The following is a 21,824-nucleotide window of genomic DNA, read 5'->3' as shown; positions in this document are numbered from 1 at the left end:
AATCCCCACTGTGTTGTGTTTTGCACCCTGAGATCAGTAAAATGAACCATCACAAGCCCCACTTGTATGAGCAGATCGTGACACCTTGGGACCAAAGAGATGTAGTTTTCACGATGGATTGTATATGATGTTTTAGTGTAATAGAGCAAGACTTTAGAATGCACAATTGGGTTTTAGTACAGACCAGCATTGATACTTACTAGCAACAATTTATAATAGAAGATCAAGCACAAAGAGCATTTATTTACTTAGCGTATCACGCAGAAAGATTAGTGGCTTGGAGAACACTGGAAGAACAACAAAAAGTAATAAAAGTGAGATGCGGACATAGTAGGATACCCAGAAACAACAGAAAAAGATAATTAATTGCCTTGCTTAATCTGTTTCAATTGCAGACCGTAGAACTCCTTTGATAATTAACCATTAAAGGTTTGTGTTTTGTAATCACAACTATCTTTAATCTATTAGAAAAATTAGGCATTCTGGATTGGCTGCTGACCACAACTCTGCTGAGTCTGGAGGCAGAACAAAGCCGACGGGAAAGAATTCAACGCTTCCTTGATCAGTGGGAACAGCCTGGACGGATTGAAAATTTTCACAGAAGCCTCCAGCCATAAACACTAACAGATTTTATTGAGGAGCTGCAATTCCAGAAAAAGAGACTGTTATTAAGAGAATCAAAAAACAATTAACACACTGGAAGTGTATTAAGCATGGCTTAGAGTGTCACCCATGGATTTGTGTTATTTGTACGTTTTACTTTAATTTGTGGTGGACAGGCTTATCTGTCAGCCATGTCAAGGACATAATTGGATGTTTAAACCTTGCATCCCAGTGGCCCCACTAAAAATCCATTGTGATTTTAACACCCCATTGGGTTAAGCAATCACGTCCCCATAAATTAGGCTGAGCATTAGTAACATACGGTCTAATGTTAGCTTGTTGGCCTTTCGGATGTGTTACAGTGATCTCGATAGCAGATAAAGCACCAGCAGTTGACCCACCTAACCCAACAACTCCAAAGGTTGATTGAGTGAGGGGCCATGTTGGAGGCCAAACAAGCTGCGAAATTGTAGTTACATCTGCTCCTGTGTCAAGTAAACCTGATATTGTTGTAGTTTCTGGGTGATATCCCTTAGCAGTGACCAAACATTGTATTACCGGACACTCATCTGTCACCTTTTCACACCTTTTGAGTCCAGAGAACCTGAGGTGGTCCTGTAGATTCAAAACCTCTAGTGCCACAACTCCAGTCCACTACAGTTGGAACACAACTCATACAAGGAACAAGTTGAGCAACACAAGTACCTTTCTGAATAACAACAGGAGGCTCACTAACAGACACCATGGCCTGAATTTGTCCCACATAATCAGAATCAATAAGACCCAAATGGACATTAATACCTTGAATAGTGCTACTAGATCTTCCCATCAGAAAAGCACTCAAACCTTGGCCTGTAGGACCATAAGCATCCAGAGGCACTTTGCAGATACCTCTTGTCAAAATAGTTACTGTATCAGCTACCAGTATATCAATCCCTGCCGAGCCCCTTGTGGCCCCTGCGTATCGGTCACAAAGGTCACAAATGGAGAGCTTTGCAGCGCTGGCAGGGCTTGTGATTGCCGTCGGGGTATTTGTATCTCCATGCGCCCCTTCACGCTCCTCTTCCAGTTTCCCTGCACTTTCGACCATCTGGAAAAGACCTCAACTTCCAAAATTTAGAAATATGGCCAAAGTTACCACAACAATAACAAGGCACTTTACTGGTCCAAATTACCCTAGAGTGTGCACATTGCCCAGCAGTTTGAGGGCATTGGGTCTTCACATGCTCTGATTCTTCACAGGCAGAACATCTGGGTGAGGACTTCATGACTGTTGCCAAAGCAGCCCTTTTATGCTCAACTGAACCAACCTTTGAGCAAGGAACTACAGGGTCAGACAGTGAGGGTTCTCCTGGTAAAGAATCAATAATTCTCCTACAATCATAATTTGCATTTTCTCGTGCTAGCTATCTGCATAAAATTTGCCTCAACTCATCATCTTCTGCTTGCTTCTCAAGGTCTGCAGCAGCCCTCTCCACAAACTGCAGAAAAGGATCCTTTACCCCTTGCTGGATGGTAATATACCTCGGTTTAGGAGCTGCCATCTCCATTGTTTCAAGTAAGGCACTCATACCCAGCTGCTCGTCCTGTGCAAGAACCAGGGGGTCCCTTCTTGCCTGCAAATCCGGGTTAGAAAATGGTCCATTGCCCCGCAAGGCGTCAACAGTGTGATGTGGATCCTGCTCAGGTAACTGCTTATTGTCTAATGCTACTCTTTCAACCATTTGTTTCCAGGTAGCTTGAAACACACCATACTGCACTGGCTGAAACAGAATCGTAGCAAGGTGAACAATATCCTAAGGTGCAAGTACATCAGCATTTAGAACACTTGCGTCACCTGCGAAGAGTTAGCACCACACTAATCTACTTTTGGCTAGAAGTCCTGTACAACCCTCCATGCAAAAACCTGATGACTATCTTGTTGTCCTGAATCAGGAGCAGCTTTGAAAACAGGAAAAGCCACAGGCCCACCAGAAGCAGCAGCAGCAGCCATCTCCATCCTTTTAGGCGGACCTATTTTCTCTAACAAATTCCAGTCTCCCACTTCAGCTGCTTTCATTCTCACATGCTCCCAAAATTGTAAAGAGTGTCAAGGAGTCACAGCCAACTGGCAGGGAGGCAGAGCCCAAGACGCAGCAGGCCTGGGGATCGATCTGCTACGAGGGCTGACAGAAACAGATTGCTGCATCTTTTTAGGTGTACTTATAACCGGCAGTTCATCGTCAGAACTATCAGTAGACAAGGAAGGACACAATGTTAAAGATTGCATTTGTTGAACCAGTTCAGGTGGCGGGTGGGGGCAGACGACTCGAAGGGGAGCAGAGCAGGGGTGGATGGCTTAAGGGAAAGCGGGATGGGGATGGGGAGCAGCCGACCGAGGGGAGGGGGCGGGGGAGAGGGGAGCAAACGGGAGAGACAGAAGGGCCGATGGCCCAGCCTGTTTTACACTTCGCTTCTTCTGTAATTTCATTTTGGCTAATTGCTGTGCCGGTGTAAGATGCTTTGGTTTTGTACTCAGTTCAACTAACTGCTGAGAAGGAGAAGTCCACACAGGTTTAACATAGTCTTTTGGAGATAAATACCGAGGAACAGTCTTAGCCTGCTGCTTGATTCTCATGATGGCAAACCCTAGGGGAACCTCCACAGCAGCTGCAGCAGGCTCCTCAGGGGGAGATTCATCCACAGGCTCAGCCTCATCTTCCTCCTGTTCTTCTGCTTCAGTTTCTTGCTCTAATTCCTGCTCCTCCAATTCCTCCCCTCCATCTTTTCCCGTTCCTTCAATGCCTCATAAAACAGTCTCCAGGTAGTAGCCAAATCGACAACCCTCTTATCTCCCTTAGATATCACTTCCCAACCTTTTTACAAGCCTGGACACTGAAGGCAGTGTCAGCATCAGCTTCAAAGTCCTGTGATTTACACCATATCAGCAATCTACAAAGAGCATAATCAGAACCTTGAACATTTTTTCTTTTCAGTAAAGTTTTCCATGCAGGCCACCAGATGCCGCTATAGAGCGCGACACGGCGCAAGCACGGAGACTCCGTCAGAAGGGCGCATGAGAGAGATTTATTACAGCGACGTGTTTCCTTTCTGGTTTTACAGGATATTTACATTTACTGAACAGACACATTCACTGCCCATTGGTCATAAGAAAGAAAAAAAGGTTCTCAGTAGGTGAACAAGGAGCCACGTCATTCTGTGAGCCAGCTCGAGTCCGTATCTTTGAGCTTTCTCTCCATCATGTCACCATAGTGACAACATTGGTGTCTTCCTCAAGAGAGATACGGGGCTTTCCTTATCTTCAGAAAGCCTTTGCTGGCTCACAAGAACAGCACAAAATGCCTTTCCTACATTTGACTAAATTACAACAACCACTGCAGTCATCCTTCTTGGCTTTGGGAACACATCAGTGGTTGTTATCAAACATACTACCAAATTGGGAAAAGGTAAATGTAAATTATCACAAATTGGTAATTGATGCATTTGGTGCTACACAAAACAACACTTCTTTGGCTCTTAGCTGTATCCAGGCACAACTGTGGATGCACTCGGTTGCTGCCTCAATTACAAGAGAAGGAGAAGAAGGCACTTTTCCTACTGAAATTCAGAAAATAATTTGGGACAGTGCCAGTGATTTTGAAAGAGAATTCAAATCCTGGTGGAACTTGGTGAATTTTACTTATGACCCCATTTCAAACACAGCCACAGCTTTTGTGTTAACCATAAGCAATGCCTCAGTGCATTTGAGATTTCCTGTTATTGCATTAGGGCTAAATCATGGTGGAGCTATTCCCTGTCTTTCTGAACATAGAGAATGGGCCCATCAAATTGGTGAAAAATAGCAAAATACTAATTTGGAATCTTGAATTGTCTGAGAACAATAACGGTTCATCTGTGAAAGCAATGCAATCACAGCTCAAGACATTTGTTTGGACACAGAGCAAAATATCTGTCATTTTGAAATTCATCCTAACAAGACTTCTGAAACAGTCCTTATATATATAGGCAATGGGTGTGCATGCTTTAGAATTGCTTGTGATACAGTATCAGTAGAAAACGTGGTAGTAGATGCTAAAAATCATTCAAATTTTCGTGCTTGTAATTTTGCCAATTTATATACAATAATCACATCCTCCCCCAAATTATCTTTCAGCTATATTGTCTAACACCAAGAAAAAAAAACCCAAAAAAGTTTTACTTTTTTTTAAAAACTAACCTCACATTTATTAGCTAAACCAAAAAAAATTTCCCAAAATGGTAACTTATTCTTGTAAACCATTCAACTGTACTCCAATCCAAAAAACCAAGCTACCACCAGAAAGCCTCATGCCATGACCCAAAAAACCCACGCCACACCCCAACTCCAAAAAAACCAAAACCACACCTGTAGAACTACCTCAACATCTACTGACTTTTTTCTCCACAACAGAAAATTTATTACCTAACATAAGTACATTTTTTCTCTTACCTACATACACTCTACTTACTAAATAAACAAGTCTTTTCACTTTTTCTTTAAAAAATTTTCCTTTAAAGTCTATTTTAAAAAGGACTGAAACCTGCCTTTTTAACAGGAGAAACACATTCATTTCAAAGCATTTCCTCCCAGTTTGTCTTAAACTGAGACACTTTCTAAGGTCTGGATCCCGTTCCGGTGCATCGGAACCAAATCAATCTGCCCTGGCTCCAAAAACATCAGCGACACCAAACTCAGCTACCAGCATGAGACACCTGGCTGTTCCTGTCTCTCCGTCCATCCCTCACGCCCTGCTCTCTCGTGTCCTATGCTTCTACACCACAGATGCCCGGGAGCGAGATTCATCCCTGAGAACCGTCCCACCGGTACCCTCGGGCATTCCAGCTTCCTTGGGATATTGCAGGAACCTGCCGCATTCCATTCCCCTGGTGCAGCAACAAGAAAAGTCCTCACCCAGCCTGTGTCTTCATAAAATCGTGTACAGAGATTAAACAAGCCTTGAGGTCTGAGGGGCACCGTCTGCCCAAAAAGCCCAACTCTGCACCCCGAGGAAATGAACACCACAGATAGATCTATGAGCATCACATGCACAGACATTGTCAGCTTGGGCCTGCGTTGGCTCAGCAATGGAAAAAGGCCAGCCCTAAGTTCTCATAAGAGAATGCAGAAAGTATTGAGCACTGTTCCGGGCCGGGCCACGGGCACAAGAAGCGCCCTCAAATGCAGCGGCACAGCCCCGTTGCAGCCCTGCAAACGCTGCCGGAGCTGCAGGTTCCTGCAATTGAACCCCAAAACTGCAGCAACAGGGCGCGTTCACCTCCCCTTAAACCAATACAATGGCAAATAAATGTGTTCTCCCCTTCTTCCCTTCAATTTAATCCCCTAAATTAGCAGAAAAGAAGCGGTTTTTCTCAAAACTCTCGAACGATGGGGAAAGGAGGATTTTTACCTCAATTCAAACCCTTACAAAGCAGGGATAACAGGGCTTGTCTTGAGCTATTTGAAAGTTTTGCATACGAAGAATGGTTTTTCTGTAGAGTTTGACTCATTCTTAGTTCTGAAAGTCTGTGCGTTTGAATAGTCTTACTAAAGACAAATTTCTTACACAAACAGCTCATGTAGACATGTAGAAAGGTTCAGGCCTATGTGTCCAGTTTATGTTTTTGATTAGATCCTGTCTCTGAGGAACTGCTCACTCTATTTCTAAATTGTTTTCAAATGTGACATCCTGGTGTCTTAACTGTAGAGGGTGAGAAATCCCTTCAGTGTTTTCTTTCACACTGTAAACAAAACTAAGTTCAAAACAGCTCTGAGAGAGTGATGAATTAAAAGTGAGATGTTTAATTTAGTCTGGGCTTCAGTTCATTTTGTTCTCAGTCCATTATTTACAAGAGGTTTTATATTTTACTGTAAGTTCTCAGTGTTTGAGGTCACCATTTTTCTGCTAAACCATCTATTTAATGAATAAAAAATCTTCTATATACTGTTCCCATTCCTCTTATTTATCTAAACTTATTTTTTGTTTCTCTTGTCACTGCTTTCCTGACCTTTTTTCCTTTTGGAGTGTGGCCTAGCAAAATACATCAATTTCATGAGTTCCAAATAGAAAGAGGTTGAAGAAAAACAGTTGAGTAATATTTATAGGTGCAAAGACTACTTCAAAATTACTAAATATTAGACTAATCTGCTTTGCATGAAGGACTAAATAACTAGTCCAGTCCTAACGTATGCTTTTGCATTTTTATTTCTTAGAGGGTAAAACATGCAGTAAGAGGTTTTTTAACTTGAGAACCCCATTTCTTGGGTGCCATGTAGAACTGAACATGTCAGGATCCTGGGAGGATGAGCTTGCTGCAGAGGACTTTTCCTTTCCCCTCATCCACATGGGGGAGCACCAGGTCTGGATATTCTCCTGAGGTGGAGCCACTTCTGGTTTATAAGTGCCTTCAGAACGCCCTGACCAGCGAATATTTTGTCCTAAACTAAGAGAAAACAGAGCTGATAGCAATGGTTGCTCTCTAGATGTTTGCTGTTCGTATTTTCAGGCTGTACCTGCATATTCTAAGCTGGCTACACTGTAACTGTGATTTATTGTGGTTATTGGAGTGAAAATGCAGAAACTGGAGCCAGCAGAAATTGATGTAGAAGGAACTTAGCTCGTAGAAGCTAGTTTGCTAGGGTGGACAGTATTTCTGGGTTTTTATTGAGCTCTTATTTTCTGCCTTTATCTAGATGAAGGTACATCTGCCCCTCCTGTTATGCTACTCCCAATTCCTGTGGAAAAATGAGACGATTTTTGCTTTCTTCCTTGGAGAATCCTTTAACCACGAGGAGGTTATGGAGCAGGTAAGCACCACCACTCCTCTCTTCCTCTGCACATCTTTAGAAGAAAAGTGTTAATCCTGTTCTTGTTTGGAGCGGAAATTGTGGGATTGTGCTTATCAGGTGTTCTCTGGACTCTGCACACAGTGTCACCCTTTGTGATACTACACTGGGGGTTGGATAGACCATTTGTAGGTGTTTCCATCTTCTTGATGTGTTTTGGACGCTAAGTTCCCCCTCAGTGTTGTAGGAGTAAACATTTCCCTGGAGTTTAGACTAAAAGATAGACTAAAAGACTAAAAGATACAGACCTAAACTCTCGGATTCATTAATGAAGTTGGATGCCATGAGTTTCTCTGAAAGTCACCACCCTCAGCCATTTTGGATGTCTTCCTTGGTGACACACATTTTACATGATGTGTGGCTTTTGGACGTGTGTCTCTTCACTGACAGCACTGGGGAGAATCACTGCAGAGAGCAGGACTGGGTCTGGGTGAAGCCAGGACTGCACTCAACTCACTACCTGCTAGATATTCTCATATTCTCTCCACAAGGTACTGCTGCAGCATGTGGGATTTGCCTGTTCTAGGCTACAAGAAGCTGAGTGCTGTTTATAATTACTTTCTGATTTACAGAGCATAACATGGTCTGGCTTTAAGCATGAAAAGAAAAAAAGAAGAGTTCTTAAATTGCAATTGGAGCAAATCATAATATGGAAGTTGCTGGCAGTTCACCTTCTGGTGTAGAGAAGTCATATGCAGATTTAGAGAGTACATTAAATTATTCACAAACTCTTAGAAGTTAATATTAACTCGATTAGACTGAAATCACCCTTATATTTTATTTTTGGAAATTCATTAAATAAGTATGTTTGTGCTCATGTTCATTTGCATCAACTGTCTTATGATCCATTTGCTTGCATCTTCTTCTTTCTACAAGTCCTTGACACCTACAAATTATTGAAGAGAGAAGTCATGCCTCTAGTTAAAACACTGTCTAAATCCTTAACAGGATTGAAAAAAAAATTCGCTCTTTTAGCAGAATTCCATTTTTGCCTCAAGATGTGCAACTAGTTGCTTTCTGGTTTTCCTTGGGGTTTTTAATGCAATTTTATCTTTTTAATCTTTATTTTGTTGATTATTTATGACTCTCCTGAGCAGGTGTGTCGCAGACATCTTTTGTGAAAATCCTTTTCTTTAGGATTTTTTCCCTTCTGAGAAGCTGAGAGGCCTCAGATACAAAATGTAAACAATGGTTATCTGCTGCTGTGGAATGCAACAGGTGGATCCATGACTGGTCTCCTGTGGATGTTTGGATTTGGTGACCACTCACGGCATAGCTGGCTCTTGCTCTCTATCCAAGCCAGCTGCCTTTGTTATCATTCTTTTCTATTCTATTCTTAGCTTAACTTTCTGAGGAAACCTTTCCTTCTATTCTTTTTAGTATAGTTATAATGTAATATATATATATCATAAAATAATAAATCAAGCCTTCTGAACATGGAGTCAACATTCTCGTCTCTTCCCTCATCCAAGAACCCTTGTGAACGCTGTCACACAGGTGTTGCATTTTATGTTCTTAAATAGTTATGTCAGTGTATTCACGGAGATTAAAAAAATCTGGCCTACAATTGTCAACATCACTATCTTGATAATTTTTTTTTCATCAACCTGTAATTTGCAATTAAGATACTGCATAAACATTGATATGGTTTTGATATGTTATCACCTATGAAAGGTTCTCATCCCACCAAAAAAAAAAAAAAGCCAGACCAAAATGAAAAAAGTCTTGTGGGAAGATATCTGCTGGCATAGAAAAGCATAATTGCTGGTCAGTCACTGCATTGTTTCTCAACATCCGTTCTGGGTTTGAACACCTGTATGTCCAACAAACACCAAGAGCTTTCATTATTCCACAGCTGTTTTGAACAGAAATATGGCTTTTAGTGACATTTCAAGTGCAATAATCCTATTTGCATTGGTACGCATAGCTCACATGGTGTTTCACTTGTTCTCTGTCCAAAACAACATTCCTTTTGCAAAGTTTAGCTTTGGATATGGAAAAATACAAGGGTTTCAAATGCCATTCACAGACTTCAAACTAACGTCTACCGTAGAGCTCTTGAGGAATTGGAAGTAGAGCTTAGCTGTGAGTGCTTGAGTTATAGTTGCTGTTGCTGAAGTGGAGGGTTTAGCTCACTCAATCCTTAGTGGATCTGCCAAAAAACTGTTATGACAACTTCCAATTTTTATTTCATATCAGCAGGAAAAAAAATACCTGAATTATGAACCTATAATACGATTTTGGAAATATCAGTTAGCCACTCTCCTGAAACGAGTGGAAAATTCTATTTTTTAAAGTTTATTTTGAGTAGATGCATTCAGAAGGAGTCCTTTCTTGTTGATAGTGCAGTGGCCTCTGAAAGGCTCCAGTTAAGGCTTTATAGATATGGCACAAAAGATGTGGTATAAATTTAGCAAATGAAGTTAATAACAGTGTGCAAAAATCTCAGATGGCATCAATGAGTTTATCTCCTCTGCACTCAGTGATGTGGAATCATTCTGCAGCAGCACTAGCTCCCATGTGTTAATGTAATTGTGGGAATAAAGTCTAATGAAGCTCCTGAAAGCAAAATTTTACCTTTTGTAAAAATTCAGAACAAGAGCAGAAGCAGTATGTATATTAGCATTGCATATTACTATTGAAATATATATTTGAAATACAGGAGTGGGAATATTCCTATTGTATATGTAGGTATGAATAATTAAAATTTTTTTTTTTTTTTAAATTAAACTGGTTTTGACTGTTACATGTGCTTGCATTTAAACATTAATTTGTGTAAATCAAACCTCAGGTGCATAAAGACAATAACAAAACTGCAAAGGGATGCTCCCTCCTCTCTTTCTGATCTTAATTTTGATATTAAAAATAATCCTCAAAGTTAAAATTCGAATCTTTTAATTATTGTGTCAGGAAGAAGAAAGAAACAGAAGCGCAAGTGATTTTCTACCTCTTTCTTTCATCCCAAACTTTGCCTAAAAACCTGAAGGTGCTTCTCACAGTATTGCCAAGTTACCCTCCTCTAAGGGATGCCCAGGATTTCTATTATTTGTTCCCTGGAAACTCAGGCTGAGTCTCTTTTGTTTAAAAGCCTTCATTTGGTTACTGAAGATCTCTATTGATACATTACATGTTAGATAAAGAATCTATATGCTTATTTAAGATATACCCCCTATTCTGTTACAACTTGGTTACTTTTGATGAATACTGCTAGAGGAGAACCTCAAAAGGAGTCACTGTCTTACTTGTCTTCTTCTGAGTTGTTGTCAGAAACTGCATTTAGTCTAAATATCCATGCTCAGCCCACCGTTCTAGAGCTCTCCATAACAGGACGCGTTTTTCCAGTTCTTTATTTTAAAAGGGAATGTTTTCTATTAAATCCCTTGCATGAGACTCACATCTCTATGACTTGAAGCAAATGTTTGTCTCTTGTTTCATAAGAGGGGCTGGCTCGTGGGAGAAAGCAAACCCCAGCAAAGACAGACCTGCGTGTCTTGCAAAAGTAACTGTAACATACTTTATCTTTGTCCTGCTATCAGGTTGTAAACCTATCTAAATAGGGCCTGCACAGATTCTGACGTAGATACATGCATTACTTACAGTGTGGGTATTGGAACTTTTGTGCCCTGGTCCAAAACTTACTCTATTGAATTTCACAGAACTGAGTAAATGGGCTGAATTCAACAGCCCCCAGAAAATCAGGTAGAGCATCTTTTTGTGCATGGGGGCAGGAAACATTTTGAGGAATTGCTGCCTCTGCCTTTCTGCAGTATTGCGCCCAGGGCATCCCTGGGAAATGCGCACCTTGCTGTTGGCGGAAACGCTGTCACAAAAATGTGACTGCTGAGCAGCAAACCAAAGGCAGAACAAGTCCTGGCATGAACAATAACAGCCTGGCTCTGCAGAGGCTGGAGCTGAGCAGGGTTTTGTCCTTTGGCTGCAGTTTCAGGCCTTCCCTTGGTGCCTCAGACACTCAGCGTTTGAAACAGTGACCTGCAGGCCGGGTTTGGGCTCTCTGCGGCCCCACTGCCAGCCTGGAGGAGAGCAGCTTCCCAGCCCTCTTAGCCACCCTGAGCAGCTCTGCAGCTCTCTCCCTGTGCTTTCCATCCGACACAGCTCCAGCGTGGTGGGAGGGGGGCACTGTGTACCGGCGTGTCTGCATCTATCCCAAGGCTTCTCTCAGGAAATGGCCCGGCTAATTTTAGAAGCAAAAACAGTCAAAAGAGGCCCATTTCAAATGCAGCCAGAGTGCCTCCCCTCTAATCAGCACTGAAATCTGGTTGATGCTAAAGCCTTTCCTTAGCAGAATGTTTATTGCTCTTGAAGGGGGTGGGGAGAAAAACAACACAAGAGACCTTTTACAAGGCAGGCATAAGTGAACAGAAGCTCTTTAAATATGAACTTGTGGGAACCAGCATACTGATGCAATATATCACAGGGACCAAAAGGCCAGACAACAACTTTCTGAGTACATGGCATAAAACCAGATGGGGAGAAAAGAAACTGGTACTTTTTGCCTGACACGACCCGAGGAAAATTATTGGCTGTTATGCGGCTCTTGCATGGTTGTTTCAGGCGTATCATGTTCTGAAGTGATTAAAATGCAACTGGTGACAGCAGGAACCCAAATGCCCTTCTGAATTGTGTGCAAAATGTGACAGTTTTTCCTTCAATCCAGGTAGTTTTCACAACATGCTTCAGTAATGGCTTTTTATTGTATTTGATTCCTGTATTGTTGTACTGAATGAAAACACAGGAAGTGCAAAATCTTGTAGCAATATTCTGTTTATAATGGGAAAGGTCACCTGTTGTCAGGGTCTGTGGGTGTTGCATGGATTCACGCTGTGCCAGGAAGGTAGGGAAGACAAAATCAAAAGTATGCACATTTTTCAATCTTTCATCTAAACTCTGCAGCACAAATTGATTTTTTTTTCAGTGAACAGCTGTTGGAAAAAACATTTTGCTCCCGGAGTAAACTAGTGATATTTTCATTATTTTCCTAGCAGGACTGCCAATGAAGGCTCCTCTCTTCCTCGCTGACTACAGGAGCTTGGGGAATGAAGAAAGTCCTAAAGAGAGGGAGTCACATCCATTTTCTTTTGTCTACTCTTCAACAGACCTTTATCATGCTTCTTTTCACAGAGGGTAGAGTGTTTTTGCACTGGTTATTTTGTCTTATTTTGTCTTATGTAACTATTACTAACTTAGAAAATGCAACTTAGCTGCAAACATACGAAACAAACTTTAACCTAAATAGAGTAGGCCTGAAACTGATGTATTTGGGCATAGCTTTAAATGCTCACATTTTGGACTGCATATTATAGCTCAAGTTAAAAGGTACTGCATTGTTTCTAATTCTATGTACATTTCTCCTCTGATTGTTACATATAAAAGAACCAATTCCCTTTTATTTTTTGTAGGAATGTATTTCCTGGTCTTCCTAGTAGCCTCAGAAAAAGAGCAGTTTTTCTCTGTAGGAAATATATGCCACAAACCTAGTGCCATTCTAGAACATTTTGTTACAGCTGATTGTGCCTCAAATGTCATCTTTGGGACATTTTGGGAAGAATTCTTTTCTCTCTTTAGTCTGGAATAGCATGAACACTGGTGAACGATTTCTTGCATGATTTAAGTTCTCAGAGCACAGCTGATAAGTGCAGCTGCAGTCATGTAATGTACAACTTGTTACAACTGTTTGCTCTAGTGGGTTTTACCAAGCTCTCGCCACAAATTCTAGTGGGAACAAATGAGTCTATGCTGAAGGCCTTTGACAAATCCAGCCAGGAAGATTTTTTGAGAACTGTAGGACCTTTTTGAGGATGTATGTAAAGATCAAATGTGAGGCACGGAAGTGAGAGCCTTAAGGCAAGGAAACTGCTCCATTGTTTGTGCTCTTAAAATTGCTTTAGGGCTCAAGTCACTTCTGAGCCAAAAACAATAAGATATTAGACCTCAGCAAACTTGTGGATGTCAGAGCTATTTTGAGAAATTGGAATACTACATAGTAACCACATATTTGCCATGATACGATATGTGGCCCTAATTCAAAGAAATTTTAAATACTGCCGATTGTCCAACTTGCTATGTCTAAACTTTAAAGAAAAACAGTTTCTTAATAGTTTGTATGCTGCTATAAATAATATTTCTCTTTATTGCATACTGAGAAAAGAATAGTATTCAATGAGTCATACTTATTGTGGGGTCTGTGGACAAAGCTCTCAAGGCTTTATGAGCTTTCACATTGTGCAAGAGCTTTAAGGTTCAACAGTCTTGCTTCTTCCAGCAATAAATTAAAGGCAGATTCTTAAAATATTTCTACATGAGTAACTGAACTTGCTTTAAATAACACCTTGGTACTAAGTTGCTCTCAGATTCAAATGGTGGAAAACAAAGCCTCCTCCTTATGGGTAAGATGAAGGAAAATTTCTTGGGTGTGATTGGTGTTATTATTCAATAAGGTGGAGGTAATGCATTCACTGAATGCTGTAATGCAAAAATCCCAGGATTGATTTGGGAGTTTTTATTTACTTGAAATGAAACTTACTTAAGAGAAGTGAGACTTGGTCATCTTTTATTGCAAGTGACACAAATCCTGTTCTGTTACAACCCTAGTCCTGTCGAAGTGCATGGTAGCAGAGAGAAAAATTTGACCTTCTTTATTACAATTTACAACTATTTGACCTGCTTTATTATAATTTGCAACTTTGAGCCAAATTGGCAGATAAGCTGCTTCAATAACCATTTTGATAATTTTGATATTTCTCTTGTGTAAGAATTGCAGTATGTGGAAATTCCGTTGGGATTGTATCTTTTGTAAAATGACAAACTCAAAACCTGAAAATACAGTGATTTTGAGGCATGCAGTTCCTTGCCTACAGAATTATCTTTTGCAAATAAGTACCTTTGAGTGGCCTGGGACAGCAGACCTGCAGTTTTTTGCTGTCCCACATAAATGTCAAGAGGTGTGAAGTTCGGTGGATGCGTCTTGATGTTTTACCAGGCCTCGCTTAGCTGGAAAGTTCATGGCAGTATTGTTCATTTTGTCAGAATAAGAGCTGAAATAATAAGCCCACCTCTGTGACTAAGCACAACTTTATCTTCAGTACCCATCTGATAGGAGAGAGAAACAATCAGAGCCACAGTAAGGATGGGATCACCGGGAAACTATTGAATAAGGTTATTTGAAGAAATTTCCTGTGTCTTCAGATACTTAATCCAGAAATCTCTCTCCATTTTGCAATGGCTTTGAGGGAAGCATATGATACACTGAAAGATACTGAATAATCTTCTGACTGACCAGATCGATTCCATAATGTTGTCAAAGAGCCCAGTAAATACACATATGGGAATAATTTCCATTTATGTGCAAAAGTAGATATAACTGACCTTTTAATGCACACTTCTGCAGTCCCGTCTGTGAACTTTGCATCCTCAGAGATTGCATTCAGATTGCCTCAAAATCTATGCCCAAACTTAGGAGATGAAATGAAACTCTGAAGTTTAACTTTTTTTCACCCTTTTGAGGATGAGGTTCTCATGAAAAACCTTGGTTTGTTGATTTATCCTCAGGTTAGGAGCAGAGGTTTCTTATCTCCATTATGCTTCCAATTTCTGCTTTGCTAAAATGTGACAGCCTCACTTCTTTCAATTTGGAGATTAGAGAGAATGATGCTATGTTACTGAAGAATATATTTTGACTTTGTCTTTCATTAGACTTTTACAGGTGAAAGTACTATAAAACTAGTAAATAGTCCTATATAATACACTCTAAGGAAATGCAATATTTAAGATTTCTAGGTGAGAGTACTGAGATGAGGGATTGTGCTACCAATGTTTCAGGAACACAATAAACACTATGAAAATGGACTGCTGCAAAGGAACTGTGGTATTTCAGAAACTTCTTGCCTGCAAGGGGAGCAGTTCTTGCACCCTTTTCCCTCTCTGCTTTTGCAGAACTTGCAATAGCTTTTGTAGGACTTCATGAAAACTCCTCATGCTGCATTCTTTTTACCGTCTCTAAGTGTGATTTTACTCAACATACTCGACAAATGTCAGATGAACTATAGGGAAATATTTGATTACATGGGAAATCTGCTCTTAGGGCTAGTGGTTTTTTGTTTAACTGCGCTGTTAGGTCCATGAAAGAGCAAGATACTCAAGCACAGACCCCTTCATCGTACAGCTTGTTTACAAACGTGAGTGGCTGCTTCCGTGGGATCTCACCTAACACACAACTGGCCATAATTATTGGGGGGGGGCTTCAGTCTCTCATAGGCTACTAAAAGCATTTTCTTGCAAGAGATCAGGATTTTCCACCATCAAGAAATCTAAAGCTTTTCATTGCTGTGAGGTAGGACATACTGGTTGCAACTAAAACCAGTGCTGGAACTGTAAACAAAGGTTGATTTTGTCCATTTTTCACAGGCATTCATCCAAACCAAGCCATTTCAGGTTCAGGCCAGTTGGAGTAGCTGAATACAGACACAGAGATGCTACTTAAGGACAAGATGAAGTAATGAGTAAGTAATTTTTCTATATCTGTCCTTCTCTAAGAGACACACTCATATGTATAAAAACTCAGATTAACCTCAGTGGAAGACAAGTACACAAACTAACATGCCTTGAGGAACCAACCCAATCCCCCAATCCATAAAATGAAAATAAGGATTAAAAAAAATTACCTATTACATTATTGTAAATATTATTTGAATAGAAAATACATACAGCGGTGGGACATGTTGGAATCTTGAATCGTCAAATTTCAATCTAGCAAATGTTAAATGTCAATATAATCTCCTAAATAAGTCTGAAAGACTAATGATGATCTCTTGGCTAAAGTTGTCTTCTACATTGCAGGACATTTATCAATTAACTAATTTATTATTGGTCAGTGGTTATTTTAAGGGCTGCTGAGACCATCTGCTATCCTGACTTAGAAGAGCTTTAGCACTTTGGAAGTTTTGACTTCAGAAGTGAATGCTGTGGGTTCTTCTAGAGGTATACTAAAACCTGTATATATTTCTGGGGGACAAAACAGGGACTGTTTGCTTTTCACTTCATGGGTTTGTACAAAATGCAGGTTTTTATTTTTCTTGGTCACAAAATGTACCAGCTGAAGATAAAGAAAGTCGAGAAAAAACTACCTCTATAGTTTTCATATTTCATATTATTTACATGAAAATCAGTGTGAAAGTTATTCCTGTAGCAGAGCAGAAGGGATTGTATTACAAAATCTTTTGTCAGAGCATTGTTTCTGACTGAAATTTTTATTATGAGGTTGAATAGAGCTTTCAGTTGGTTGAGATATTTTTGTTTCTTGCCTGTAGGAGAGCAGAGGGAGGAGGAGATGCAAGAGAGAAGACAAGAATTTGTTAGAATATTTAAAGAGCTCAGTCATAGACATCAAGTGCATCTTGTCCTGGTCTTTCAGTTTGAACATGAGGATAAAATATGGAATCACCAGGGTCAGAACAGAGCAAGGGCAAAGGAAGCCAAACTCATTATCAGCAACTAAGTTTCCAAATACCGAATAGTTTTTCTGTCCTTGTTAGGCCTGTTTTCTAGATTTAAAAATAGCCAAGATTACTCTTTAATCAACACTTGCAAATTATGATCTGGCAGTGACCTGTGTGGAGCATCCTGCATGTCTGTGCTGTTTGGGTGGTCACAGATTTACGAGTTTTCCTGAATGCCTCCTGGATAGCTGGGAGGAAGGCCACGGTTCTTTTAGGCACATAAATAAATGCAGTTGTGGTAGTGGCAAAACTTAAACTTGGATTGTGTCCTTTACCTCCTCTCTCCCCTCATGTCTAAAATACAGGGAAATATCACAATATAGTGACCTTGTTTTATTAAAATATTTCAAATTTACCTTTACCAAACTCTGAGATTTAGACCAAGATGGTGTAGAAGGTGCTGTGCTCCTCTGCTGTTGAGGGGAAAACTGCCCAGTGATTCACAAGGGATTTTTAAAAGTTTGATCTAGTTGATCCAAAAGAATTCTGCCTACCCCTTTATATTACTGTAGTACATATGTGATAATGTTTCAGTGCTCCTCCTATTTATACTCGCCTTAATCTTTTTTATGTAATGAAATGAATTGTTTCTCCAAGTGTTTAAAAATAAAGAAATAATTTCTTGTTTACAGATGTTAGCGTAATTTGGCAAAACTTAATCAAATGTCTATCTGTATCATTCCACTAGTTTTGATGCCTTAAGTTTTAGCTTTCGTATTTTCCAGATTCTGTGCTGCATTAGTTTATAACTCTGAACTCCATATAAAGTGTTGGCAGGTTCTCCTCACAGCTCAGTCACACAGAACAATCCTTTTCCAGCCCCACAACCAAGGGCACCACTGCAGCTTCAGGCCCAGAAAGTGCCAACAGCAGGGAATGGAGGAGAGCAAACTGGGAGGATGGGACTGCAGAACCTGGAGCTGGAATTGGACAATTAACCCCAATATGGAAATGGACCAAAACTTATAAAAGTGCGAAAACTCGTGACCCAGGGTCCATCTTGGGTGTAGCCACAGCCAGGCTCTTGTGCTGCCCAAGGTGTATCCTGTGAAAGCCTTTAATAAATCCCTGCTTTATTCCTTGAATATTGTCTAGCCTCTGTTCTAGGTAGCCTCTCAAGGCATCAGTTTCAGTGGGAAAATCTCATTAGAACTTGTAACTGAACTGAAACTCTGCTGATTAAAAGCAGCTGATGACCCATGAACAATAGATATGCCATTATACATTTTTATAATGTCCTCTGAAATGGAATAAGAAATTAAATGAGAACATGTCTGTATGGAGGAAAATATTGCATTATCTCTGCATATTGTAATGTCATCTTCAAAAATTACTCTGAAGGAAGAATGATTCATTTTGGAAACAGAGAATGTCATGAAATATCCATGAAAGGTCTGAAAACTGCACGGTCACAGTGATTGCTATAAATAGGTTTCCATAAGCTAAATAAAGGGTTTCTGTGAAATGTCCAGGTGCTGATTTGGGCATGTCATTAAATGTGTTGCGAGACAGGATTGCCTGAGTTTGAGCTACTGGAATACCGAAGAATTCTTAAATCACAAGAAGTATGGTTCTTATTTTGGCTACCATTGCCCCTCCTGCATCTCTTCTTTCTCATGTCCTCTTGTTTGTACCTTCTCCTTGTATATTGCAGAGTAGTAGAAATGTCTGCACCTATTGTACCTTTATGCTTGATTAAAGCAAATGATACCAGAGGGTATCATAAGCTGGTAAAATATTCCCAGGAAGAGAAAAAAGTAATCCCTGTGAAATGACTCTGTTTCTAAAAAAAGGAACAATTTATTAGACCCAAATGGTTCTTCTCAAAGATGAGCCAGTCATGGAGCTCATCCATCATTACCATCAACATCATGGCAACAGAAGTTGTGGAAAGGAAAGCTCAATTACAAATTTTCTGATCTTGCCCTGTGGCTTTATGACAGTAACCCTGCTATTAGGTAAAGTTTTGCTTCAGCTCTGGTCTTTCTAACTCTGGCATGTGGTGAGAGGGACACTTGTAAACACAGATGAGAAAAATAGTAGTGTCCCACTCACATGAGTATTAGTTACTGCACAAATAACTTTATGGGACTGCTTGTCACATTCACATTTTCTGAAAAAATCCCTTTGCCCAGGATTTTTCTCCTGGTAAACTGAAAAGCCTCAGATAAAAAGGGAAACAAATTCTTATCTCATTTCTTCTCCTATGTTGTGGTCACATGTGGAATGTATTTGGATATTGTTTACCACAGGTGATTGTTTTCTTGGTTTCTGGTGTGAGTTGTTTTCACTCATTGGCCAATCAGGGCCAAGTTGTGTCAGGAGTCTGGAAATAGTCATGAGTTTTCATTACTATCTTTTTAGCATTCTGTAAGTATCCTTTCTGTAGTCTTTAGTATTGTATAGTTTAGTATTCTTTAATATATTATAGTATCATAAAATAATAAATTAGCCTTCTAGAACATGGAGTCAGATTCATCATTCCTTCCTCCCTTCGTTTGGGGTCAACACAAATACAACAGCTGCTCAGTTTTCTTTTCTCTCCCTCAGCTTGAAAAGTTCTGATGTTTCTTAGTCTCTATTGTTTCATACTATTTATAACTTGTAGCTACCCAGATCAGCTCACTGTAGCTCCCTTGCTACATTAGAAGATTGTTATTGTCGCCTTTCTGTCTAAAATTACACTAGTGTCCTTTATCTTCTCGGTTTCCTCTTATTATTCTCCCTCAGATCATTGTTCTTGATGCTATTTCTAAAAGTAATGTATTGATTTCCTGTCTCTCTCCCTGTGTTTTGATTATTAAGATTATAAATGTTTTAAGATTGTCTGTCATTTATTACCTGGATTGTATCTCTCTTACAAGACAATTGCTGCCCTGAATTTAAAAGCTGAATCACAAGCCTATGGAATCCAGAACAGCCATCAAACATTTCTGTGTTTTATTACTTCATTTCCAAGGTGCTGGTAACAAAGGACTGCTTTTTTTCCATGAACAGCAAGATGATGGTTTGCATTTACCTCTCTGAAACCACCATCCATCCACTCAGTGTCTATCAGGGAAATAGCTTCTAAAAAGAAGCTGCTGTAACAAAAGCATTCATCTTATTTTAATTTACTTTAGCTCATAAATCTGATATGTGCAAAGCCTGAAAGTTTCAGGTCCATAACTATGCTACTTCTTTACTATTCAAGCTTCAGAGTCAAATGATTCAAATATAAAAGTTGACTGTGGCTCATGAGTTTTTGAAGTTTAAACCTGTTAGGCTTATGAAACCAGTGTTGTTTGTCTGCAGAGAACCCTAAGCCAGCCTAGGTTTCTTCAAGCTGGTAAACTGTCACATACTTTGATTTAAAAGGGAATAATTTGCACTTTTGCTTGCTTAGAATCGGTTTTGAGTTGGTGAGAGCTCACACACCTCTGCTGCTGGGGGAGCCTCCTGCCTCAAGGGTAATGCCCTCTCTGCCGTGTATTGTCTTTGACTCTGAGTACCTCATGTTTCTCTGATTCTGCTGATAGGCTGCAGGTAAACGTCCTTGGAGAAAGGCTTGTCCTGCAGGATTGTCTGGTTCTTGGGGGCATTGCGGGGAAAAGGGACGTGTGAGCAACTGAAGGCCCGTATGAATCTGGAGATGTGGAGAGAAATGAAGCTATGAGAAAGAAAACTGGGTAAACGGCATGGACCACAGGAGTGAGGAGAGGTGGACACTGCTCCCTGTGAGCTTGGCATTCCAAAGCCTCCTGCTGGAAGCAGAGGCTGGCATGCCTACACCCTGTGTCTGAAGGGCAGCGTGGGCAGTGCTGAACTTCAGTGCAGCTAAAGCCCTGCTTAAGGATGTAATCTAAAGATTGAAAACAAAAGCTAACCCAGCCCACATGTTGGAACATGGCTGGATACCATTGACTTGAGTGGAATTTCACTCCAGCAGAGGCTTACTCCAGCCATGATCCTATATTCGCAAGGATAAACATGAATGTATGCTTACATCCCGAATGCAAGTTATTCAAGGGAGATAAGGCAAGAGAAAGTAAATAAAAGTCATTCTATAGACCAGGATGCCAGCTGACCTCGTGTTTTGTCAGCTCACTTCCCAATATTTGCTCTGCTGAAAGGAAAACTTGAGTATTTCTTTGCAATGTTTGTGAATGGATTGGTGTGTTCGTCTTTACGCTTGTGTGTCTCAGCTCTGCAAACAAGATAAGGAGTGATTAATGTACCCTGCTGACTACGTGGGCACCCTGAGCAACACCCTGGCTGCTCCCACTGCAGCCCAGCCAGGAACAGGGCCAGAGCAAGATGCTTGATGTGCACAGTGTGTGAAAGGATCTGTGGGGAGCTGAGGATATTTATCCAGCCATAAAGAGAACAGGTGTGTGTGTGACTCCATAGAAAACCCAACATCCTGTTTATCAAAGGAAGTTTCTTGGTTTTTTGTGGAACCGGTCATCCTTGCATTTGCATCTTTGGACAAGAGAAATAAGGAACAAAAGTAAAAATAGCTGCAGTATTAGACTTTCTTCCTGAAAGCTGCTTTGCATGGGTGGGGGTAATTGAAAGGATGGGCTCACACAGAGAGATGTAATTATGTGGCAAGGGCCTGGGTGGGAACTCTGCTTTATCTCTGAACAATAGAATATTTTCTATCTGCTTGGTTGGAGCAGAAACCTTCTCTATTTCTGACAATACTTGGCATAGTGTTGACACTAAAACTACAATTTTCCATTGTTTTTTTGACCCTTGGATAACTTGGTTTATGGGCAAAAATTTACTACCTGCATCCTCTGTATTTAATGGAACTGGCATTCTGCCACAAATTGGCTTTTCTGCTGCATTTTCTTTAGGAGGAG

General features: G+C 40.4%; 1 long non-coding RNA gene across 1 annotated transcript; it reads left to right on the top strand.

The window, feature by feature from the left end:
* Nucleotides 1-7,317: 7,317 nt before the first annotated feature.
* Nucleotides 7,318-18,019, top strand: LOC134422760 (uncharacterized). The gene is made up of 3 exons (XR_010028924.1): nt 7,318-7,426; nt 15,887-15,981; nt 17,797-18,019. It is a non-coding gene; the product is annotated as an uncharacterized LOC134422760 (long non-coding RNA).
* Nucleotides 18,020-21,824: the final 3,805 nt, after the last annotated feature.

Source organism: Melospiza melodia, chromosome 11, assembly GCF_035770615.1.
Source record: "Melospiza melodia melodia isolate bMelMel2 chromosome 11, bMelMel2.pri, whole genome shotgun sequence".
Lineage (NCBI taxonomy): Eukaryota > Metazoa > Chordata > Aves > Passeriformes > Passerellidae > Melospiza > Melospiza melodia.
This window is presented reverse-complemented; position numbering and strand designations above follow the sequence as displayed.